This window comes from Cyprinus carpio, chromosome B7 (genome assembly GCF_018340385.1).
Source record: "Cyprinus carpio isolate SPL01 chromosome B7, ASM1834038v1, whole genome shotgun sequence".
NCBI classification, from domain to species: Eukaryota; Metazoa; Chordata; class Actinopteri; order Cypriniformes; family Cyprinidae; genus Cyprinus; species Cyprinus carpio.
Window position 1 is genome coordinate 23,680,925 of NC_056603.1, and position 24,608 is coordinate 23,705,532.

At 40.2% G+C, this 24,608-nt stretch overlaps 1 protein-coding gene across 2 annotated transcripts in view; it reads left to right on the forward strand.

Annotated features, from left to right (window-relative positions):
- The window catches only part of ptprn2 (protein tyrosine phosphatase receptor type N2), a 234,138-nt gene that overhangs the window by 65,451 nt on the left and 144,079 nt on the right, over positions 1–24,608 (forward strand). The window lies entirely within an intron of this gene.

Genomic DNA, 24,608 nt, shown 5'->3' on the forward strand with positions numbered 1-24,608 from the left:
ATGGGGGTAAGTGATTAATGACAAAATTTTAATTTTGGGCTGGAGTATCCCTTTAAAGCTTGTGCATTAAAGCCTTGGTATCCAAGGAAATGCACCCCAATTTTGTCCAGTTGCTCGGTGTGAATTTCAACTTTTATTTGTGTACGTGCATCTACGTGAGTGTGTATATCTCCAGTCTCTCCTCCCTTTGAGAGTCTCTTGTAGCATATTGAGAGAGTTAATGGCTGGGCTCGTCAGACCCAAATGTCAGACAAAATGTTAAGTCAACATGATCAGCCGCTTTCACACGGCAGATAAATTATGAAAACCTTGGTGCCTGAATACCAATTTATTACTTTATTTAAACAGAGAGGATCTCTCCTCACACTTTATTACTGCTGTATACACACCACTGATCGCACCTAATCATTTATTCCAATTTTTGTGCCTTTGACATCAAATAAATCCCTGAGGTATTTAAGCAACTTCAAAGTATTTGTGTTCAGTGGAAATATGGTGGAGTGTTGAGGATTATGTTTAGGTTGTAACTTTTAATATGTGTATGTATGTCCATAATCCAAATCTTGGCTTTGCCTGAATCTTTCCAGGAGCAATGATTTTATGTTTAAGACAACAAAAACTGACTCACTTATTTAACTGCAATATTCAATGGATATTAAGGGGTCATATGATACTGCTAAAAAGAACATTATTTTGTGTATTTGGTGTAATGAAATGTGTTTAAGGTAAAAAAAAAACACATTATTTTCCACGTACTGTACATTATTGTTTCTCTTCTATGCCCCGCCTTTTTGAAACGCATCGATTTTCACAAGGCTCATCGTTCTGAAAAGCGAGGTGTGCTGTGATTGGTCAGCTATCCAACACGTTGTGATTGGCCGAATGTCTCAAGTGTGTGACGGAAATGTTACGCCTCTTAACATATTGCGATGCCTTGTCCAGCCGGAGCGACGAGACATATACATAAAACCCATTAAAACATCATATAAACATGATTTCTAGTTTGTTTTTGCCTTCCAAAGGAAAACACAAGTTGTTTCGCTTTCTCAACGATACAGCATCACACACCGCGGCCTTGAGTGAGCCGCGGTCTAGACCACATGTGACGACCCCGGGCTTCACTCCGCTTCGTCCACGGTAAAAGCCGTTTCAGCAATCCACAGTGCAAAGTTGATGTATTTCCTCAGCGACCAGCACGGATCAGCTCCAGGCATGACAAAGCGGATATCATCCTCTTTTAGAAGGCCAAACAAAGTAGTTTCGCTTTCACGGTGAAACACACAGCGTCTATACGACATGGCGGTGGCGGCTACAACAATACTACAATGAGAATAAAAGGTACGCCTTCTTTCTTTGCATGAACATCTGGGCGGTGTTATGCAAATCTTCCCACATACTGACGTAGATATGTGGGGGCGTGTTAGAACGAGCAGTTTCAGGGGGGCGTGGACGAGTCTCAACTTTTATAAAGTTATAACAATTGAGTGTGTGATGTCACCAGCTTGTGTAAGGAGTTTTGAGCTCTTTGAGTGGGTGTCTCTGGCACAAGTTATGGACATCATTATGCATTTGAAGCCTACATCTGGTGGTTGCGATGTGGTTCCGTTACGTCATCTTAAGGAGATGGTTGATGTTGTTGGGCTGAGTATTACTTCTATTGTTAACAGTAGTCTTCATAATGGAGTTGTTCCAACAGGCCTTAAGCAGGCGGTTATTCAGCCACTGCGTAAAAAGCCGTTTAGACCCGCTAGAACTGAAGAATTATCAGCCCATCTCAAAACTTTATTCCCAGTTGGTGTGATTTTTAGGTAGGTATGCGATCTTAGACTTAAATTTCAGTCTGGTTTAAGGGCAGGTCACAGCACTGAGTCTGCACTTTTAAGAGTTGTTAATGACCTCCGTATAATCAGAGATTCAGGTAACGCGGCAGCTCTAATTTTATTGGATTCAAGTGCAGCTTTTGACACAATAGATCACGTGATTCTTATAAAGTGGTTATCCCATTTAATTGGAATTAGTGGGACGGATTTAGTGTGGTTCAAGTCTTGTCTGTCAAATAGGTAATTTTCTGTAAAGTATGGTAACTTTGTTTCAACGGCAGTGCCTGTTACTTGTGGGGTCCCACAGGGTTCTGTTATTGGCCCGATTTTATTTTCGTTGTATATGTTGCCCCTGGGCTCAATTTTTAAAAAAAATATGGCATGTCTTACCATTTGTATGTGTTACTGGGTGCAGGTGATCAGTACTCCGGTGTTCCTGACATTACCCCCTCCTCCAGGGGCAGCTCCTGACGCCCTAACGCGACAACGAGGGCGACCACGGCCTCTGGGTGCGGGACGATCAGGATGTTGTCGATGGAACTCTTCAAGTAGCATGAGGTCTAGAATGTCATCCCTGACCACCTAGGAACGTTCCTCTGGTCCGTACCCCTCCCAGTCCACCAGGTATTCCAGCCGGGCACCCCGTCGCCACGAGTTCAGAATCTCCTTCACCTGGTAGATGGATGGTTGTTCTAGGATCTCTGGAGGATGGGGTTCCTGAGGTTCTGGGGCATCTGTAGTGGAGGGAGAGAAGGGTTTTAGGAGTGATACGTAGAATGAGGGGTGAATGCGGTATCTGGGTGGTAATTGGAGCCTGTAGGTGACCTCATTGATCTGCCTCTTGACCGTGAACGGACCAATGTAGCGGTGACTCAGCTTCCTGCATTGCTGACGGAGACACAGATCCCGTGTTGACAACCAGACCTTATCCCCTGGCTGGTAAACTGGAGTGGCGGCACGTCGAACATCAGCAAAGGCCTTGTGTCTCCGTATGGCACGCTGGAGGTGGATGTGAGCTGAGTCCCACACTCAGAGGCGTGTCTACGTGGTGGCCAGGGGTGGCACCGCCCCCCCCCCTGAAATTTGGCTGGCCACCCCAGGTGCCCCCCTACCAGATGTCTTGCGATAGGCTTGTTTTTAATATTTCTAACTGTATCTGGCAGTGGCGGATCCTAGCATAGGCAGCTGCCTAGGCCCGCTTTCTTCTCCTCTTTATACTTAATTTTAGGCAGTTTCTATAGCGTGATATTTGACATATCGAGAGCGCATAATGTTACGTGATCCATGTAATGCGCGAGCATGAATCTCCACTCGCAAGTGGATTTCCTTCACTCACACAAAACTGGATGTGTGCTTTTAAATATACATTGTTCTTTTATGAATTGGCTCTGCTTTTGCTCAGAGATTACGTGTATGCTCAAACGTTCTTGCATCACTGAAGACTAGAAGCGCTTTTTTTCTAATTCAGAAAAGGAGTAGGCTTATCTCATTAAATGGAAGCAAGCTGATTATAGTAAGCCTTCTCCAGTTATTTATTTTATTAATAGCCTTCTTATTTTAGTTAAGTGCTTAACTTATAAATATGCATTTATTCAATTGTTTTATTAAGTGCATTTGTATTTTGTTGTTTTTGTATATAGTTTTGCAATAAAAGCGTATTACCCAGGTTCCAGAAATAATCACTGAGGGTGCTTCTAAAATTAGTGAGGGTGCTCTAGTCTTAATGCCCATTTTCACATCCCGTGTATTGCTTTGGTCATCATTGTGTCAATCACTGCTACTTCGAGAGTGAATCCCACATAAATATGCAGATGTCATTCCCGAAACTTTGCAACGTGTGTGTGGCTGAAAAACAGTTCTACATTTTAAATGGATCATAGACTAGAAAGCTTGCAAAGAGTGCTCATAACCACTAAAAAAGCTGTGAGTTTGATGAGTGTATACATATTTTAACTTACATCGTCCCCACTTCCCCCCCCCGGCCACCCTGTTTTGAGCCAGTGCCCCAGACTGGCCACCCCATTTAAAATGCTCTGGACACGCCCCTGCCCACACTCTCCAAGTTCTTGGATCTTCTGCTCAGTCTGGCCGTTAGTCTGCGGATGGTACCCAAGAAGATAAGTTGACCGTCACTCCTAGGAGATGGAAGGCTTTCCATACCCTGGATATGAATTGTGGACCCCGGTTGGAGACAATATCCACTGGTAGACCAAAGTTGCGGAAGACATGATTGAAGAGATGATTTCCGGAGAGTGTAATGTGAGCCAGGGGCGTCCCAGGATGATATCGACCGTGGGTCCCTCCAGTTCCAAGAAGTGCATCTCCTCTTCATAAAAGAGGCCCTTCTTGAGAGTTAACGGGGGTGCCTGAAACTTAACCCGGCCACGTCCTAATAGCTTTCCTTGGATAGTTATTCGGAGCTCCTGGGCATGCCGACAGAGCGGCAACTGGAGACGACTTAGGAGGTGTTGTGAGATGAAGTTGCCCGAGGAGCCTGAGTCCACCAGGGCTGAAATAGAAACAGTGCATTCTGGGGTGACTAGTTGGACTGGCATGATGGTAAGCTTGGAAATTACAGGGTTCTGTTGGATAGTACTCACCAAAGGACGTGGGGGTTTTACTGGGCAGGCACGGATGACATGATCTGGCGAGGCACAGTAAAGGCAGAGTCCTGCTGTGAGCCGGCGTTTGCGTTCTTCAGTTGATAGATGTGTGGATTCCACTTGCATGGGTTCTGGTACTGGAGGGCTGTTAGCAGTAGAACCAGACTGGTGGGCGGCTTCAACGATTGGGCAGGCGGCTAGGTGCTGTGAAATACGATTGGTCTTCAGCATAAAGTTCTCCAATCCGATGGAATCGTCGTAGATCGCCATTTGTGCACAGATCCTTGGATTAAGACCTTGACGATAGGTGCTTATAACTGCTGCATCGTTCCAACCGCTATCCGCCGCCAATGTTCAAAACAGGATGGTGTATTCACTGGTCGCTGTTTTTCCTTGACGCAACCACAGTAGTTGATCCCCCGTGGAGATTTCTTCCGCTGATGAGCTGAACACTGCCTTAAAGTGGGCGGTAAAAGCTTCAAAAGAGTTATTTATGGCACTGTTTACATCCCATATGGCCTTTGCCCATTGCGGGGCGCGCCCAGATAGTAGAGAAATTAAGAAAGCTACCTTGGAACGATCGCTGGAAAATTTCTATGGTTGCGCCTCAATGTACAGCGATACCTGGAGAATGAAACCGCCACATCCAGTTGATTCCCCCGCATTTGATGCAGGCAGCGCCATGGGACTGGCAGAGGCAGATCGGGGAGTGGATGAAGCGGTGAGTGCTGACCGGAGGAGGTTGCCCAGTTTCTGCAACAGATCGACAGGTGCGGTTGACTGGGGATCCATATGGTTGAATTTTGTAGGTCCGGTCTTCTGTCACGAACCACTATGGAGACGGAAGGTTTAGTGCAAGAGAACAGTTTATTTACAAGTGTTTCAGTGACAAGGTGTTGTTGGGTCGTTGAGAGGTTAACTTCCAGAGCTCTGGAAATAATCAGATGGAGAGTCAGCTTATGTAGTTCACAGGAGATCGCCATGAGGATATCAGAGGATATGGCAAAGACAGGTTAGTAGAAAGAGGTCGGGCACCAGTTCAATGGGTAGTGAACGGTAGACCAGACACCGGAGTACTGAGTTCGAGGTGTCTTTATCCTGGTGAAAGATTACTGGGTGCAGGTGCAGGTGATCAGTACTCTGGTGATTGGGATCGTGCTTGATGAGAGTCAGGTGCGGGTGATGATTGGGGTGGCTGTGACGGTGAGTTCCTGACAGTATGCAGACAATACACAGATCTTTTTACCTGTAAGATCGGGAGAGAATAATGGTTCTAATATGTTATTTGCATGTCTAGAAGAGGTTACGTTCTAGATGACTCAAAATCAGCTTCAGTTGAACCAGAGTAAAACTGAGATTATGTTTTTTGGCCCTGCCAGAAGACGTTTAGATATGTCCACATATTTGGGTTCAAGGTCCAATTATTGCCATGTCCAAATAAGGAATTTAGGTGTGGAGCTGAAATTTGACAAGCAGATTAATGCTGTAGTAAAGAGTTGTTTTTTTCCAGATTAGATATATTGCTCGACTAAAGCCTATTCTGTCAAGAAAAGACTTAGAGAAGGTTATTAATGCCTTTGTTTTGTCTTGTCTGGACTACTGCAATGTATTGTATGTGGAGTTCTGCCAGACCACTATTTCACGCTTGCAATTAGCTCAGAATGCAGCAGCTAGTGGGTGCTAAGAAAAGTTATCATATATCTCCTATTTTAACTTCTCTCAAGTGGCTACCAGTGAACTACAGGATAAAATATAAAACTCTCGTGTATGTTTTTAAAGCAGTGCATGGGTTGGCCCCTGCTTACGTGTCTGAGCTCATTGCTGTTCGTCAAGCACCTAGGTCTTTAAGTTATTAAGTAAGTTATTGCTTACTGTCCCTCGTACTCATTTAAAGTTAAAAGGGGATCAGGCCTTTGCTGTTGCAGGGTCGAGGCTCTGGAATAGTCTTCCTCAGGAACTTAGAGAGGTCACATCTTTAAATGCTTTTAAAATTGAAGTCAAAAACTACTTCTTGTCTTTAGGCTTTGAGAGGGTGGGCTAGTCTTTGTTGTTTAATAGGATGTGTCTTGTTTAAGTTGTGTGTCTTAACCCTCTGGAGTCGATTAACGCGTATACGCGTTTTGGGGTATTTTCTCCTGATAACCCCGAAAAGAACTTAAATTACACTTTCAGTTTTGATCGTACAGATAAGTGCAATACATCAATCGAATCTGTAAAGGGTCTACTTTTTTTTGTATACAGACATAATAACAACAAAACTTTGTGCACTTATAAAATAAAGATAACAAACAAGGAGTGCTGTCTGCAGCCTTTGTCTGCGCTGATCTTCAGATACAAACGCGTCATTAAAATGAACTGTAACTCAGTGAATACTCAACGAAGAGACATGAGAGAGATATCTATAGAAAGCCTGACATGTCTACTTTTAAACTAAACAAGTGCTGCTGAAAACAAATATTCTGTGATAAAGTAATCCATATGAAAACAACGCGATGTCCGTTTTTCACGTCTCCCTTCATTATCTTCTAATGCGACCACGCCCCCGCGCCGAGCGCGCTTTTGAGATTCAAATATTTCACTGAAGCGCGCGGCTTTTGAATACGCCCACACAACAGAAGACAACGCAGCGTGACTGTTCTTCAAGTTTTTATTATTTTACTGTTTGCTTCGCGATGAGAGGAATAAGACATCATTCACCCCAAAAAGATGTGATGTGGTTGAGGATTTGAGATTTGGATTTCCTCAGAAAAAAGAATGAAGCACTTTATTCAGCAGAGATCATAAACATGAGTAAGTCTCTTTTTATTTATTTATATACTTGTACTAGTTTTCACATAACGTGTAAACATTTTACTAGTTAGACTTTTTCCAAAGACTTTTTCCAAACTATAATTCCTGACTAAATGTATAATCAAGTGAAATATTATGAAGTTTCAATAACAATATACACTATTATACCATTCAAAAGCTTGATGTAAATAATATAAATGTAACAATAAATGTAACTGTAACAAATGTAACAATCATTGCTGTTCTTTCAATTTATCCCCCCTAAAAAACCTAAAAAAAAATATTCTCAGCTCTTTTCAACATTAATAATAATAATAATAATAATAATAATGATGATAATAATAACAATAAATGTTTTTTTTTGTAGAAAATAAGATTGCTAAAAGGGATTTCTGAAGGATTGTGTGACTGGAGTAATGATGCAAAAAATTCAGTTTGAAAGTCAGCTTTGATTTTTCCTAATAAACTGTTTAACTGCACTCACAAGTGAATATCAAATTATGTTGTGGGATAATTAAATATATTCTAAATAAACTACAAACATAAAATTATATACATTTATTTTGTCCTCACATTCTTTCTTGTAACTCACCCCTCTCAGTGACACAGCTGACTGAATGGCTCATTATGCAGCTCATTATGTAGGCCTTTGTCTTCTCAGGTGTGATTTCATGATAGTTGACGCCTACTCGCATATGACTTTTACCAACAAAAAGTGTCTTAGAAAATTTAAATCAATATATTGTTTTCTGTAAGTGAGTAAACAAGATGATTTTCACATCATTTAGAAAAAAAAAATTCTAGGCTACAAGCTCCAGTTCTCAAAATTCCTGGGAACCAATTTTCTGTATGTGTTTTATTGCCTTATTCAAGTGATTTAACATTTTTAGTTTTTCACTAACCACGCATAACATTTTTTTTCTCAAAAAACACAATCATGTACATACATGCTGCTCACATATTATTATAGCCCTGTTTGTGCTGATTACAGTGAGATTGGACTTTAGCCATTTAGATATTTATAAGAAACTGAAAAAAGCACAAATGTCAGGGCATGACAAAACTTCTCCAGGCCCCAAAAATACCCTTAGACTCCAGAGGGTTAATGAAGTGTTTTTTGATTGTACAGCACTTTGGTCTGCAGGTGCAGTTGTAAAGTGCTCTATAAATAAAGTGAATGAAATGAATGAATTTTATAAAGAATATCTCTTTGGATTTGAGACTTTAGTCTTTGCAACTTTACAGATCTTCTTTATTCACCAAGAGCTTGTAACACTCCAAAGAGAAAAGAAAACTTGAAATCGCATCATATGACCCCTTTAGAAACTTTTATTATACAGTAGCTTGAATGAATTTATTTTGTGCCTTGTTAAATATTCTTTGAAAACTGTAATATATGTGGCATAATTGGCCACTAGCTTAAAGGCACTGAAAAGCATTAGTCTTTTGTGGATGTAAGGAGCTGTTTTGTAGCTCCAAATGACACTAAACCCACATGTACTGTTGACCTAAGCACATTAGAGAACATTAGATCAGCATGTTAGGCAGGATTCTAACTTTTTATATAACCACCCTCTATTCAGACACACAAAATGGAGAATGGTTTCATGGGTTTCTGAAATGAACGTGTTCCACTAATCTAGTAGTTTCCCTTTGGTTCTGCCACAAGCATCTGTCTATGACAGTAGCTCCCATGTGTTTTGTATTTGTTGTTGTTGTATGTCATACAAATGTCTCAACATATTTAATTCCTGTATTTCCCTTTTGTGGTCAATAAAGTGTGTCTGTCTGAATGTAAAATGAAAAGAATAAACAACTAAAATACCACAGCAGTTATTAAAAATTATAGATGATGAGATATAAAGCTGATTGATGAGTGATTGCCTGAAGAGGAAGGTGTTTGTACATCCTTACAGACTTCACAGCAGCAGTTAAAGGTGCTGTATGTAAGTTTTTGACTCTACTAAAGCATAAAAATACCATAATATGTTTGCAGATATTTAAGAAACATGCTAAGTTAACACTTGCTTATTTGAAAAACAATGTTACAGTCAGTTATTCTCCTTTGAAAATGTACTTTCCAGGCCGGAATGTCGTTCTCTGTTTTGGTTTGTGAAACCCGCCCACTGCCAGTTTACCCAATTGTATTTCGGCACTCCAGGTTACCAGTTGGAGGAAAACACATCGTATTTAATTCGTTCCTGTTGGTGTCATCAATCTGACAACCTGTGTGTGTGTCAAGTCTGAGGTGGAGGGGCCGGGTGAAAAAAACTCTCTCCATTATTTTGAATTTGGACTGCAATACCTAGTTCAACCTCTCTGTGTCAATCCTACATACAGCACCTTTAATGTCACTTTTCACAAGATGATTTGTTTCCAATAAATGTTCATTCTCAAATGTATTACATGAATTGACATAGATTAATACATACCTTAATGATTATGAATTGTACTAGCTAGTCATATACTCCAACTTTGCACTCTGTTATTGGTTAAAGACTACATCTATTTATAGAGGATTTGCCATTTTTAGTTAAAGGTGACATATCATGAAAATCGGATTTCCCCCCCGTGTTTAAGTGCTATAATCAGGTCCCCAATGCATCTACCCACCCAGAAAATGCAAAAATTCGCTCCCGCTGTGATGTAGAAAGGAGATTTTTTTTTTTTTGCTTGAGTTTCAGCGCAATAAGATATGAAAAAGTTAGTTTGGTACTCAGAAAATCGTATATAAGGAGTTTAAACTAATATTGTTTAAAACACATGATTTCAGCACGATAGACATGGTAATCAAAGCAGAGTATCTGAGGTATGAGCTGTAAAGGCACAGTCCTATTCTGGAAAAGGGGCGGGGAGCAGCGGCACATTTACATTTAAAGAGATATGCACGAAAACAGCCTGTTCTGCTTTCACTCAAAATAGGCATTTTCAAAATGATCTTATAAATGATCTGTGGAATATTTTGTGTTGAAACTTCACAGACACATTCTGGGCACAGCTGATACTTATATTACATATTGTAAAAAGGGACATAATAGGTCTCCTTTAATTGTTATTTAATCAAGCATTTGTTCATACAGTATTAATATATCAGAATGCATATACAAAGAGTAAACAATTTATAATTTTAGATGCAAATGATTTGTTTAAAAAGTATTCAAAATCAAAGCCATATAAGTCAATCTCTAAAGGTTGGCCATCCTCAAAATTCCTCAAATGTATGAATAAAAACTATTGCAAATGTGCATGCCTTTATTGCTGCACTAAGCAATATTTAAAGTTTTGACAGGAAGAAATATATATATTATATAATATATATATATATATTAATTTATATATTAATTTCATTAATATGTAATATGCAAATGCACAATATTTTTAAATAAACAAATACATTGTAAATGCTTTATAGCATGTAGTTATGGTAAGGTGTCACTCTTATTCTTTTGATGCAGTGCACTCTTTCAAAAGTCGTTTTGAAATGTACTGTATGTCAGAGCAGGTCATGACACCTCATTTCTGTAACCATAGCTTCACAAACATGTAACTATTAATTTACTGTAACCAAAAAAAATCCTGCCAAGCTATTTCTAGTGTAGGTGCAGCAGTATAGATGGGTCGGCTTGTATCCTGTAGGGTCTATGTATATGGGCAGGGATTTGGTATTCTGATGCAAAGCTGTGCTTAAGTCTTTCAAGCTGCTTGCAACACAGCAACTAACTGAAGGGCTTTATGGGGGGTCTGGGGTATATTCATTAGGATTGAAATATCTGCTGTTGTACTCTATTCATCTGGAAAGAAAGCTTTGGACAAAAGACTGGATATGGTAATCCCTGCTTGGTCTCAAAACAAAAGATGAACCCTCTGCTTTGTGTGTGTGTGTGTGTGTGTGTGTGTGTGTGTGTGTGTGTGTGTGTGTGTGTGTGTGTGTGTGTGTGTGTGTGTGTGTGTGTGTGTGTGTGTGTGTCCTTCACAATCATTTATCGGGCCATTGATTCATCCATAGTGTTGATGAAATGGCACCCTAAACTGCACAGTGTAATCTTACAATGTATCATTTCTCTCTTCATCTCTCAGTTGCTCTCTCTTTTCTCTCTTTCTAATATGCTTTCTTCTGCTTTGCTCCCACTTCTGCTCCTCCTCACCTCTTGCAGTCCCCAAGTTAATTTATATGGCTTATTTTGTCTATACTTTGTCATGTGTTTTTGTGTGTGCATTTGCTCTGTCCTCTTTACTATGTAAGCTTAAAGCCCCCTGACCTTTCCTCTTGACCATAGATGGCACTAATTCTCATTTAAACATCAAAATTTAGATTTATTGCAGGTGGACAGAGGTTAAATTAACTAATGTTCTGTGTAGTGATCTGTGAATTTTATTTTATGTTGCATATGAAATATTATTATTTATATTTGCTTTAATCTGAGTAATAATATTTATTTAAATGATTTCCTAGGGGTAAGTTCCCTCTGAGAATTAGGACAGAAGGATGCTGTAATGCCAAACCAGCAGAGGGAGCCATCGCCCGATTACTGACTTTGCTCCACTTCCTCTGCTTCCACATCCTGTTTGACTTTTATATAAACTCAGACCTGTTAATATGCTGGTCGCGAAGTATTGCCAGTTCATCTGCCTTACCAAGCGTTATCCTACCACTGTTCCTGATTGCTTACCTGTTTATGATCCTGCCTGACTTCTTGACTCACGGTATTTGTACTCTGCCCTTTTGTTCTGACGCCTGATTGGACTGATGTTTGTGTTTGGACTCATTGCCTGCCTCTCCACTATTGTCTCTGCTACTGCCCCTGTGTATGACGAAAAGATCGGCTTGCCTCTCTGGTTTTGACCCTCTGCCTGTTTATCGACATCTGTTTAAAGCCTTGACCTTTAATAAACTTCTGCACATGGATTCTAACCAAACTCCAGCGTCTCTGTTACAGTTGCTGGTGTTTTTATTATTTAGCTTAATAATTACTTAATAATTGCTTAATTCATGAAGATTATCATTTAATGACTCAATTAATTACATTTAAAAAAATCTTTATTCATTATTCATCAACTTAAAGTTTTTTTTTTTTTTTGGGTGGAATCATTCAATCCGAAATAATGGAATATTGCTATTATAAAATCTTTTCTAATTAAAAATATAGGAAAAATAAATGTGATGCATAAAATTGCATAGAATAATTCATGCTCCTCCGTGAACCGCAACCTTATCATGGCGGAGGGGTTTGAGCACCCGAATGATCCTAAGAGCTATGTTGTCTGGGGATATATATGCCCCAGGTAGGGTCTCCCAGGGCAAACAGGTCCTAGGTGACAGGTCAGACTAAGAGAGGTTCAGAAGCCCTTTATGAATTCTTTAAAAATGAGGACCGTGGGAAGGAGCCTGAGCTTGTGTGGGAGGTTAAGAGGTACCGACTGGAGATAGTCGGGCTCACTTCCACGCACAGCTTGGGTTCTGGAACCATGCCCCTTGAGAGAGGCTGGACTCTCTAACACTTTGGAGTTGCCCGCGGTGAGAGGCGGTGGGTTGGTGTGGGGTTGCTCATAGCTCCCCAGCTCAGTCGCCATGTGTAGGAGTTTACTCACTGTCATTTGTGCTTACGGGCCGAATGGCAGTGTAGAGTACCCAGCCTTTTTGAGTCTCTTGGAGAGGTGATGGAAAGTGCTCCGACCGGGGACTCCGTTGTTCTACTGGGGAACTTCAATGCTCACGTGGGCAGCGACAGTGACACCTGGAGGGGCGTGATTGGGAGGAAAGGCCCCAGTCACAGTTTGTCCATAACGAACACCATGTTCAAGCATAAGGGTGTCCATCAGTGCACGTGGCACCAGGACACCCTAGGCCGGAGGTCGATGATCGATTTTGTGGTTGTTTCGTCTGACCTCTGGCTGTATGTCTTGGACACTCGGGTAAAGAGAGGGGCGGAGCTGTCAACTGATCACCACCTGGTGGTGAGTTGGATCTGATGGCGGGGGAGGAAGCTGGACAGACTCGGCAGACCCAAACGTATTGTGAGGGTCTGTTGGGAAAATTTGGCTGAGCCCCCATCAGAGAGATTTTCAACTCCCACCTCCGGCAGAGCTTTGACCAGATTCCGAGGGAGGCTGGAGACATTGAGTCCAAGTGATCCATGTTCTCTGCCTCCATTGTGAAGATGGAGCTGTGGCTGTAAGGTCTCCGGTGCCTCCGGAACCCAGTGGTGGACACCGGAAGTGAGGGATGCCGTCAAGCTGAAGAAGGAATCCCACCAAGCCTGGTTGGCTTGTGGGACTCCTGAGGCAGCTGACAGGTACCGGCAGGCCAAGCGGGCTGCAGCCCGGGCATTTGTGGAGGCAAAAACACTGGTCTGGGAGGAGTTTGGTGTGGCCATGGAGATAGACTTTCGGTTGGCCTCGAAGAGATTCTGGCAAACCGTACGGCGCCTCAGGAGGGGGAAGCAGTGCCCTGCCAACACTGTTTACAGTGGAGGTGGGCAGCTGTTGACCTCAACTGGGGATATCGTCGGATGGTGGAAGGAATATTTTGAGGATCTCCTCAACCCCACCGACATGTCATCCATTGAGGAAGCAGAGGCCGAGGGCTCGGAGGTGGACTCGTCCATCACCCAAGCTGAAGTCACCGAGGTAGTTAAGAAGCTTCTCGGTGGCAAGGGACCAGGGGTGGATGAGATCCGCCCTGAGTACCTCAAGTTCCTGGATGTTGTGGGGCTGTCTTGGCTGACACGCCTCTGCAGCATTGCGTGGCGGTCGGGGCTAGTGCCTCTGGAATGGCAGACCGGGGTGGTGGTCCCTCTTTTCAAGAAGGGGGACCGGAGGGTGTGTTCCAACTACAGGGGGATCACACTCCTCAGGCTTCCTGGGAAAGTCTATGCCAGGGTACTGGAGAGGAGAATTCGGCCAATAGTCTAACCTTTAATTCAGGAGGAACAATGCGAATTTCATCCCGGTCATGGAACACTGGACCAGCTTTATACCCTCGCCGGGGTGCTCGAGGGTTCATGGGAGTTTGCCCAACCAATCCACATGTGTTTTGTGGATTTGAAGAAGGCATTCGACCGTGTCCATCATGGCCTCCTGTGGGTGGTGTTCGGGGGTGGTGGTGTCGGGGTCCTTTTGTTTGGTCTGTTGGGTATGTGTTCGGCGGGTGCATGATTTTGGTTGTTATTTCCATCAGTGAGTGGGACTTGTTCCTGGTACATGTTGGACTCCAGCAGGGCTGTCCTTTATCACCGGTACTGTTCATTATTTTTATGGACAGGATTTCTAGGCACTGCCAGGGGCCAGAGGGTGTCCGGTTTGGGGACCACATGATTTCGTCTCTGCTTTTCGCAGATGATGTTGTCATGTTGGCTTCATCAGGCCAGGACCTTCAGCGTGCGCTGGGACGGTTTGCAGCCGAGTGTGAAGCGGCTGGGATGAGAATCAGCACCTCCAAGTTCGAGGCCATGGTTCTCAGCCGGAAAAGGGTGGCTTGTCCCTTTCAGGTTGGTGGAGAGCTCCTGCCTCAAGTGGAGGAGTTCAAGTATCTTGGGGTCTTGTTCACGAGGGGAAGGATGAAGCAGGAGATTGAAAGGCAGATAGGTGCAGCTTCTGCAGTGATGTGGTCGATGTACCTGTCTGTCATGGTAAAGAAGGAGCTGAGCTTTAAGGTGAAGCTCTCGATTTACTGGTCGATCTACATTCCTACTCTTACCTATGGTCATGAGCTGTGAGTCATGACCGAAAGGACAAGATCCCGGATACAGGCAGCCGAAATGAGCTTTCTCTGTAGGGTGGCTGGGTGCTCCCTTAGAGATAGGGTGTGGAGCTCGGCCACTTGGGAAGAGCTCAGAGTAGAGCCGCTGCACCTCCAGATCGAGAGGAGCCAGCTGAGGTGGCTCAGGCATCTGTCCCGGATGCCTCCTGGACGCCTCCCTGGGAAGGAGGCTCTGGGGAAGACCAAGGACACGCTGGAGGGACTATGTCTCTCGGCTGGCCTGGGAACGCCTCTGTATCCCCCTGGAAGAGCTGGAGGAAGTGTCTAGGGAGAAGGAAGTCTGGGCGTTTCTGCTTAGACTGCTGCCCCCGCGACCTGGCCCTGGATAAGCGGAAGAAGATGGATAATTCATGTGTGTTTCTTTGACTGGTTGTTTGATTTGTATTTAATTATTAATTAAATAATAACAATAACTAAACTGTCAAAATGCATGCATTTACTTAGATTATTTTATTTTGTATCATAAATTAAGGACAACTTATTAAAAAAAACAAATGACTAAAAATGACCTTCTCTTTTGTTGTTCTGTTTAGTTGAATTTAGTATTTTTTGTTTGTTTGCCTGCCTCCGTTTTGTGGCATTCGGCCACAGATGTTCCAACAGGATGACTGCAACCTTGGATATTCACAAACATCATATATACACACACATATATATTCTGTTCATTAGTTATGACATTCTGAAAAAATGCTCTCAAGAGAACTGCAAGTTACATTTTCAAGAAGGGGCATTCTGCATCATCATTTGTCTTTTGGGTGAGATTTCATTAAAGTCTGTTGTACACTGGTGCATTTTTTATGATGCTCTGATCAGACAATATTAAACTCATAATGCTGCATATCAATCACGAGAGAAAATGGTCTCATCTAAATTCATGCGCTGAAAGGGAATGTGCGACAGTGTAGATTTTCCTGTGATAGAGGAGCAAAGGCTTTTTTGATAAAACAGAATGCATTGTGCTTCAGCCACTTTAAAGTGGAATGTTTGTGTGGGAGGTGTGTTAGTGTGTTGAGTGCGGCAGTGTTTTTGTAGAGTGGATGTGCTCTTCTGGAGACACTATGCTTCAATCTCAGTGTTTCAATGTAGTTGCTATACATGACAAAGCAAGCACAGGGATTCTTTAATGTGAGGCATATTCTGCTTTTGTATATTTTAGGGATGTGATATGGTGGGAATACCAGTATAGGCCTATATTCCTGGTGGTTTAATATTATCTTATCAATTTGATATCAATTTAAGCTGAATTACAGCCAAATTATAATTGTTTCTAGTCATCTTAGATTTTAAAATACAAGTAAAATTACATGTTTACTCAGAAACAGTAAGATTTCTGTAATTAATATCACAAATGTTAGATTAAATATGGCTTGTTTATATATATATATATATGTGCACACAGATATATGCATCTTTTTTTTTGGTGTGTGAGAAACAGAGGGTATCAGGGTGCATCAGGCTAGAGATGGCCGCTCTTTGTCTGGCCTTTCATATCTGCGGGGGAGATCTTGGGGGTCTCCAAGGGGTTGACCCCGGTGTTGCGCCCAGGCCGTGAGAACCCTGGTTGGGTCAGAGTCTGGACAGGTTAGGGCAGATGGAACATGGAACCCTGATGGTAACATCCCACTTGGAAAATAATCAGAGCCACTGTCAAGTCCATCTTCACCTGCTACCACAACAGAAATGAAGAAAGAGAAAGAGATAGCAGTTTTATTGGCATGTAAACCAATAAAAAGAGAAATTAGAGAAAAGGTGACCAGTGTGCCAAAACAGGAAAAATAAACTAAAGGTTATACAGAGTAAGAGGAATCATGACCTGAATTGCTATCATGTCATAGGTCATGACCTACTAGAACAATAATGGCCATGCTCTCAACTTTAACATAAGTCAGAGTGACAGAGTTTGAGACTCATTTATTCCTTTTTTTATCTTCCTCTCCCTTGCCCTTCGGTTCGCTTTGAGAAAGTTAAACTGAGCCGGCGTCTGTTTAAGAGTCTGGTTACTTCATCTGATTTGTACTCCCTCAATCTGATGTTGTCTTTATTTTCCGGCTGACATTTCTTCACATCCGTCCACATCTCTGACATCTCTGCCATGTTTACTTCCTCACCCACTCATCCCTTTCTCTCTTGCTCTCTCTCTCTCTCTCTTTCTCTCTCTGTAATTGCAGTGGTGCGGTGCAGAGGCTGCTCGTCTGCGCTCCAGCTGGGCAGATTAGCATAGATCTCCCACGCAGACACAGTTGACCTTCACTCCACCAAACACTTGTCAAAATGCCAGCCATAATTACCCTGGCCTCTCCAGCTAAAGTAATGGCTTACATATTCCTGACTCACTCTTTGCCACCAATTGGATGTGAAATATATTTGAGTGTGTGTGCAATGAGATTATTATGTATGTGTGTGTGTGTGTGTGTGTGTGTGTGTGTGTTTGTTGGACTGTATCTTCACAGTGATCCTTTATGAGGGCTATATGAATTTTCAGCACAAGTGTACAATAATTCATATCTCATCAGTGTTTGACAATCCAGTAGCATTTCCTTAAGGATTTTGATTGACTTAGCTGTTTATTTAATTGTCAGTTTCACAGACCATTTAATGCAGATTGTTGATATTAAGAGTTCATGGTCTGCACTGTTATGTAAAGTGCAGCTGAAGTAGAAACATATTCCATTTGTAGCATGTTCAAGCACCTCATGCCTTTTAGAGCCCTCTGTTGTTGTGGTATCTATTGACAGCATTAACCCTCTGGGGCCTGAGGGTGTTTTGGGGGCCTAGAGAAGTTTTGACATGCCCTGATATTTGTGTTTTTTTTTCAGTTGCTTATAAAAATATAAATGGCTAAAGTCTAATAACACTGTAATCAGCACAAACTGGGCTACAATAATATGTGAGCAGCATGTATGTACATGATTGTGTTTTTGAGAAAGCGACGTTTATGCGTGGTTAGTGAAAAACTAAAATTTTGAAGTCACTGAAATAAGGCAATAAAACACCTAGAGAACATTTGTTCACAATACTTTTGAGAACAGATTTTGAAGCCTAAGTGTTTTTGCTTCAAAATGATGTGAAAATCATCTTGTTTACTCGCTCACAGAAAACAGAATATTAATTTAAATTTTCTAAGACACTTTTTGAGTTGAAAGGGTCTATGCGAGAAGGCGTGAACTATCGTGCATAATGCTGTGATTCACATCTGAAAAGACAAATGCCTGCATAATAAGCTGCATAATGAGCCTTTCAGTCAGGTGTGTGACTGTGAGAGAAGAGTTACAAGAAAGACTTTGAGGACAAAATAAATTTTTTAAAACTACATTATTAACATTATTGTGATGGTCACTGATACTAGTACTAATTCATAGGAAAAAAGAAAACAATTACCACATAGCACACATATTATCAGTGATATTTACAGCTTACTTGATACAGTACATTTACACCTCAGAGGATCCCGGGTATAACACATTCAAAATACGTACACCAGAGTAGATATTTATGAACAGAACCTTAGTTACATTCATAAACACAAGCATGCTTTGTATGTAGGCCTATACAATATATATAGTTATAAACATATTTTGCTATATTCGTGAACAGAGAATAGCCTGTCTCAGTAAAGTTTTGTCTAATATCAATTCTTACTGATATTAGGCTAGCAACAATATTTTTTTTATATTGTATTGCTGTTTATGTTATATAACATAAAAAAAAACATCCTGGCATGATGAGACATTTAGATGCTGTGAATGAAACTTTATAATGTTTCACTTGATTATACATTTAATCAGGAATTATAGTTTGAAAAAAGTCTAACTAGTAAAATGTGTACAGGTCATGTAAAAACTAATACAAGTAGGATAATAAAAAAAGGACTTACTCATGTTTAGGATATCTGCTTGATTAAGCCACTGCATCAATAATAAAGGTTCTTGAGGTGACTTCTTTCTTATTTGTCACAGCAAGTCTTTTATGCTGTGAATTCAGTCTCATTCCTCTCAGCGCGAAGTGCAAAGTAAAATGTAAAAAAACTCCCCTCTTTGTTTGTTGTTATGGGGCGTTTAACCCGCCGCAACCATTATAATGCCAATAGCGTGCTCAGCACGTGGGCGTGGTCGCATTAGATATAATGAAGGGAGACGTGAAAGACGGACATCGCGTTGGTTTCATATGGATTACTTTATCACTTTATAGATTCGATTGATGTATTGCTCTTATCTGTATGATCAAAACTGAAAGTGTAATTTAAGTTCTTTTTGGTGTTATCAGGAGAAAATGGCTCAAAACGCATATTTGCATTAGTCGGCCCAGAGTGAAAGTTTTAAGACTGTGTGTGTTCTTACTTTGCTATCGGTCCATTAAAATAATGTCATAGTTTTCTTGTTTTACCATTGAAATGAATGGGAGCACTGAAGGGGTCATGAACTGAGAAATCAACATTCCCTTGATCTTTTGATATATAAGAGGTCATTGTACTATCAAAACATACTGTAAGCTTCAGAACTCAAAACTTTCTCATTAGTCTAAAAAGAGTTTATATTGAAGGCAGTCTGCCAAAATGACAGCTTGTGGATTATACCACTCTATGATGTAATAGTGTGGATAAGCACCGCCTGCTTCTGCATTGCTGCCTGTTTAGCCCCGCCCACTGAATTTTGCATGTAGTAGGTAAATGATGTAACTTTTACTAAACGATAATTTGTTTACTAACAAGGCAAAATTCAGTGCAGGATTTTCAGAAAAATTTAAACTAAAAGACTATGCTTTCTTCAAGTATTAAAGGAATATTTACCCAAAGATGAAAATTGTCATCATTTACTCATGCTTAAGTTGTTTCAAACTTGGGGTGCATTTCCCATACAATTACGTTACTCGCTGATTACCCACCATAGTACGATGAATTGTTGTGGAAACGAACTAGCTAGTCACAACTGTTTCCCGAACACGGTTGCATCTCTGTTGTTTGAACCACTTTAATTCAACAATGTAGGGCCACTGTTAATGATGTCACACGAATGTGGTGGAGTAATAACTTCTGATATTTAACTGTTAGGAGATTTGTAAGAAGCTGCTGTATTGAACATGACACCTGATAACTAATTTCAAAATTTTTTGTTTCATGTCATTTTGCTTTATTCAATATTTGATTTATCGCAGGTTCCCTCTTATATCATACACTGGGGTTCCCTTTCGCACTCTTCAAAAACTGCACTTATTGAGGATGCACCAAAATACATACATTACAATGCATTTATATTTAGATAGAATGGAAGATATAAATTGTACTGCATGTTAGCTTGCTTATTGTGCCCAAGAACATAATTTATTTAAGCCCATATTTCTTACTAAGAAGAAACTATGCTTCCAACCAAAGGTCGAGAGTTGTAGTTCCGACCACGTAAGTTTGTGACGCTGATTGTGAATGTTTGTTTTAAATATGGTTTGGGAAATACCGAATCGTTGAACTATGTTGGTAATGACGGAACTTGTGACCATAGCTGGCTAACAATGCTTTTGCACCACTGTATGGGTTTCTTCTGTTGAGAAAAAATAAATGGTAAGCAAACATGTGATGATAGCTATTGACTTCCACAGTTTTTTTTTTCATGCTGTGGAAGTCAACAGTAAACTGTTTGATTACCAACATTCTTTCAAATATCTTTTTTTATGTTATTAAAGTAATTATTAAAGTAATTTATAGGTTTGGAACAACTTGAGTGCATGTAAATGATGACAGAATTTTCATCTTTGAGTGAAGTTTAAGTATTAATAAACCTCACACGTCTGGTGTTGTTTAACAACCATGAAGGCATGCCAACTAATATAAGTCACTATAATGGATGATCATGCGCAATTATTGACTTTTAATAAATGAACACAGATTTTGCCATTGTTACAGTGGCCATCAGGGAGTGAGTACACTTTGTGAGATGCAGTCATTTAATGTCTCGTCACGTCCTCATTAAATAGGAACTGAATCACAAGTGTTGTTTGGTGTTGACTGGCTTATGCTCATATTTTTGTAGCTTTTTTTACACATTAGAAAGCACATTACACATTTGTTTTCAAAACAAAACCTCTTATGTAGAAATATACCCTCGTTTTAGCCCACTGTCACCTCTGTGAGTTTAGTTAATTCCTGCCCTTCTTAATTTTCCTTCTATCTCTCATCTTCCCTTTTCTCTAATTCCCTCCTCCCCTGCTTTCTCACACTCCTTGTGTCTCTGTTCCCCTCATTCGCCTCCCACCCCCTTCTCCTTCTCATCCTTGACTGCCCTCCATGGTTGAGCGCACTTGTGATCAAAAATTTCCCCCATCTCCTCTCCCTTAACAGGCTGTGGGTGAGTGTAAGACAGAGTAACAGAGAGTGATAAGGTTTTCATAATATACTAGAAATTTAAAAAAGGCATACTCTGACATAAATTGATCTTGTTTAGATTTGTGGATCCATATGTCTATATTTTTATGTGAATGTATCTGTGGTAGAACAGTAGAGGACATTTTCATATTTAATGGGCAAGGCAGAGTCTCGGCTTCACCTGGCAGTGACCTGTCAATCAAAAGGCACTTTGGGCTCTTATTTTTCCCCCTTTTTTTGCCTCTTGATTTTGACGGGTGAATAGAATTTTTTTTAGCGAGGTTACTTTGTATGCTACTGTTCTTATATTGTATGTATGTACACTACCATTCAGAATTTTGGGTCAGTAAGATTTTTTTTTATGTTGTTGAAAGAAGTCTCCATATGCTCACTAAAGCTACAAATACAGTAGAACTGTAATATTGCAAAACATTATTACAGATGCTAAATATTAAATATATAAAGCAGTCTTTTCTGCATCATTACTCTAACCTTGAAAGTCACATGATCCTTCAGTAATTATTAGAATATGTTGATTTGTTTATTAAGGAACATTTCTTATGCAGGTTTCACACTGCAAGCCTTTGCGGCACGTGAGCAGCACATATTTTCTTCGGTATGCATGTGAATCAATGAGTGCATTCACTCCGGCAGCAGGAGCAGCGCGTGAGCGTCAAGCCGGAGCGTTTCGTGAGCAGTAGTGAAGCGGGGGTTTTGGTGCAGAGTCCTTTTTTGCTGCGCTGCTGATGCACAATTAAAGTGAAAGCACACTTTTGATGGACAAAATTAATGTTTTAAACCAAATTTGAGTGTATCAGGAAAGAAAATGAAGAATCAAAAATATATTACTGTGTAGTCTTCCTGTGGCTCAGTGGTAGAGCATTGTGTTAGCAGTGCAAGAGGTTGTGGGTTCGATTCCCAGGGAACACACGTACTGGTAAAATGCATAAATGTATAGAAGATTTGCCCATTTAAACTTATTTTTAATTATTCAGTTTGATTTCTTTTTCCATCGGTGGTTCCCCTAACCAATCGCGCCACCACCACCGAAAACTCACACTATATAGATAAGCAAATTATAATTTAAAACATTTCATCAAACTCACAACGAACAATTCATCTTGCTCAGGATCTTAAGTTACAATGGAGCATATACATAAGAAATTCGTAGAAAACTTATTGTCAGCTTCTGTAAATATTGAATTCTGTAGGTATTGCACTCGCGTTCACTTACGATTGACGTACATTTTACGCATTTTATTTATTTTCAGTTCTTCAGTTACAGAAACGGTGCTTTAGAAACAATAAATTCATATGAAATCTTCAACATTCGGCCTGATAAAAATATTATGAATGCTAGCATGTTCACCTACGGTTTGGTAAGAAACACACCTTTGTCATCTTTTAAATGAATTTCTAGCAAATAATATTACAAATAATTATAATAATTAGACAAATAATTAGGTTCAAAAGTATATATACAGTGAAATGCACTAAACAAAAACATTTGAATTGAATTAACACTGTCATACCTAATAAACAGAATATTCTTACTTCACAATTAGCTAAAATAGAACAAATAATTATATTGCTCAAAATCTTCAGTTAAAAAACGGACACAAGGCACAAATTACAGACAAGGACACAAGACGGACACAGACAAATTAATTGACAGCTTCTAAGAAAAATATAAGGTATAAGCTTTAAATTACGATTGGCAAGAAACTCATAGCCTACTTATTTTTTTTTCAGCTCTACATAAATAATAACTTATTTTCACATTCTTACTTAGCCTAACGATTAGTTAAAATGTAACAAATAATTCACATTTTTCCCGATCAGTAACAAAAACAGAGCTTAATTACAAGAAATTAGGCCTAACATAAAGCATATCAACAGCTTCTATAAGAAATATTATGGACAAACACATTAACGTGGTTCAAATTAATAGCTCGTATCTGTAATTTTTCTGTGGGTGCTGCTCGGCCATTTCCATGGGTGCTCGAGCCCCGGAGATCGGCGCTGATGGGTAAAAGTCTGGTGCATTATACATTTTTTTTTTTTTTTTTTTAAACCTGTATAAACAACAAATTCTATGACTGAAATGACATAGAAGCTGTTTTTGTTGTTTACCATTTACACGCGAATCCCAGTGCTAACATGCAAATCCTCATGTTAATAAACTTTCAAGACTTTAAAAATTTCAAGTTTATAACTTCTAAAAACAAATGTATAGTTTACAGCTGCTGTGACACTGTACATACGCTTCCAGTGTGAATACTCTAGCAGTCTGCAGCTGAAGTGATGCTGTAGTTACGCTGACGTGAAGCTGCCGTGAAGCTCACGCGTGCGGTGTGAAACAGGGGTTAGTATTTTCATTGTTGAAAATGGCTGTGCTGCTTAATATTTTTATGGAAACCATGAAACATACTTTTTTCAGGATTACAAAGTTTCAAAGGACATTTCATTGAAGTAGAAATCTTTTGAATTAATGTTAAAGTCTTTACTGTCATTTTTGATCCATTTAATATTCTGAATAAAAGTATTATAGTTTTTTTTTTTTTTTTTTTTTATCTTATTCATCCCAAACTTTTACCCAGTAACGAATACATGGTTTGGGATCAGTTGGGACTGTATGATAGCATTATATTTTGGAAATAATCAATGTCAGTACTTGAGTTTAGATTGAGATTACAAAAACATGAAATATAAAATAAATCCCTTCCATAACCATTGATTACAGATGAAAATATGAGCCAGTTTATATGAGCCTTGCATTTTTCTTGTTAATTTGAACCTGTGTCTGGCTGAGTTGTTGGTTTCTATAGCTCTGTGCTATCATGTAATCACACTGGCATTGATTTTGAGACATTATGCAAGCCTTTGATTAGGTAGCATGCTGTCCTCTGTGCACTGATATGTGTCTAGGCTTTTCTCACAGAAAGAGTGTGAAATTTGGACCATGATTACAGCAATGTCAGGACGTGCTGTACTCTTGGCATATTGTATGGAATCTCGATTAGGGCTTGGGTTTTTTGTGCATGGAGCTTTATCTGGCTTTGAAACTGAGAAGTGAAGTGAAGTAGAGAAAGATTTTGTCAGCTCTGTGATCTTTTCTGTGTCATGGCCTGTTCACACCAAATGCAGAATAAATCGTTGGCCGAAGGTCTGTTTACACCAAGGTTGAAATAAATAGTCACTGGCCTACATAAAACTAAAATTTACTCCTATACAATAGGTGGTGCTGTTTGTGAAAAACCACACAGAGCAAGCAAGAAAGTTGA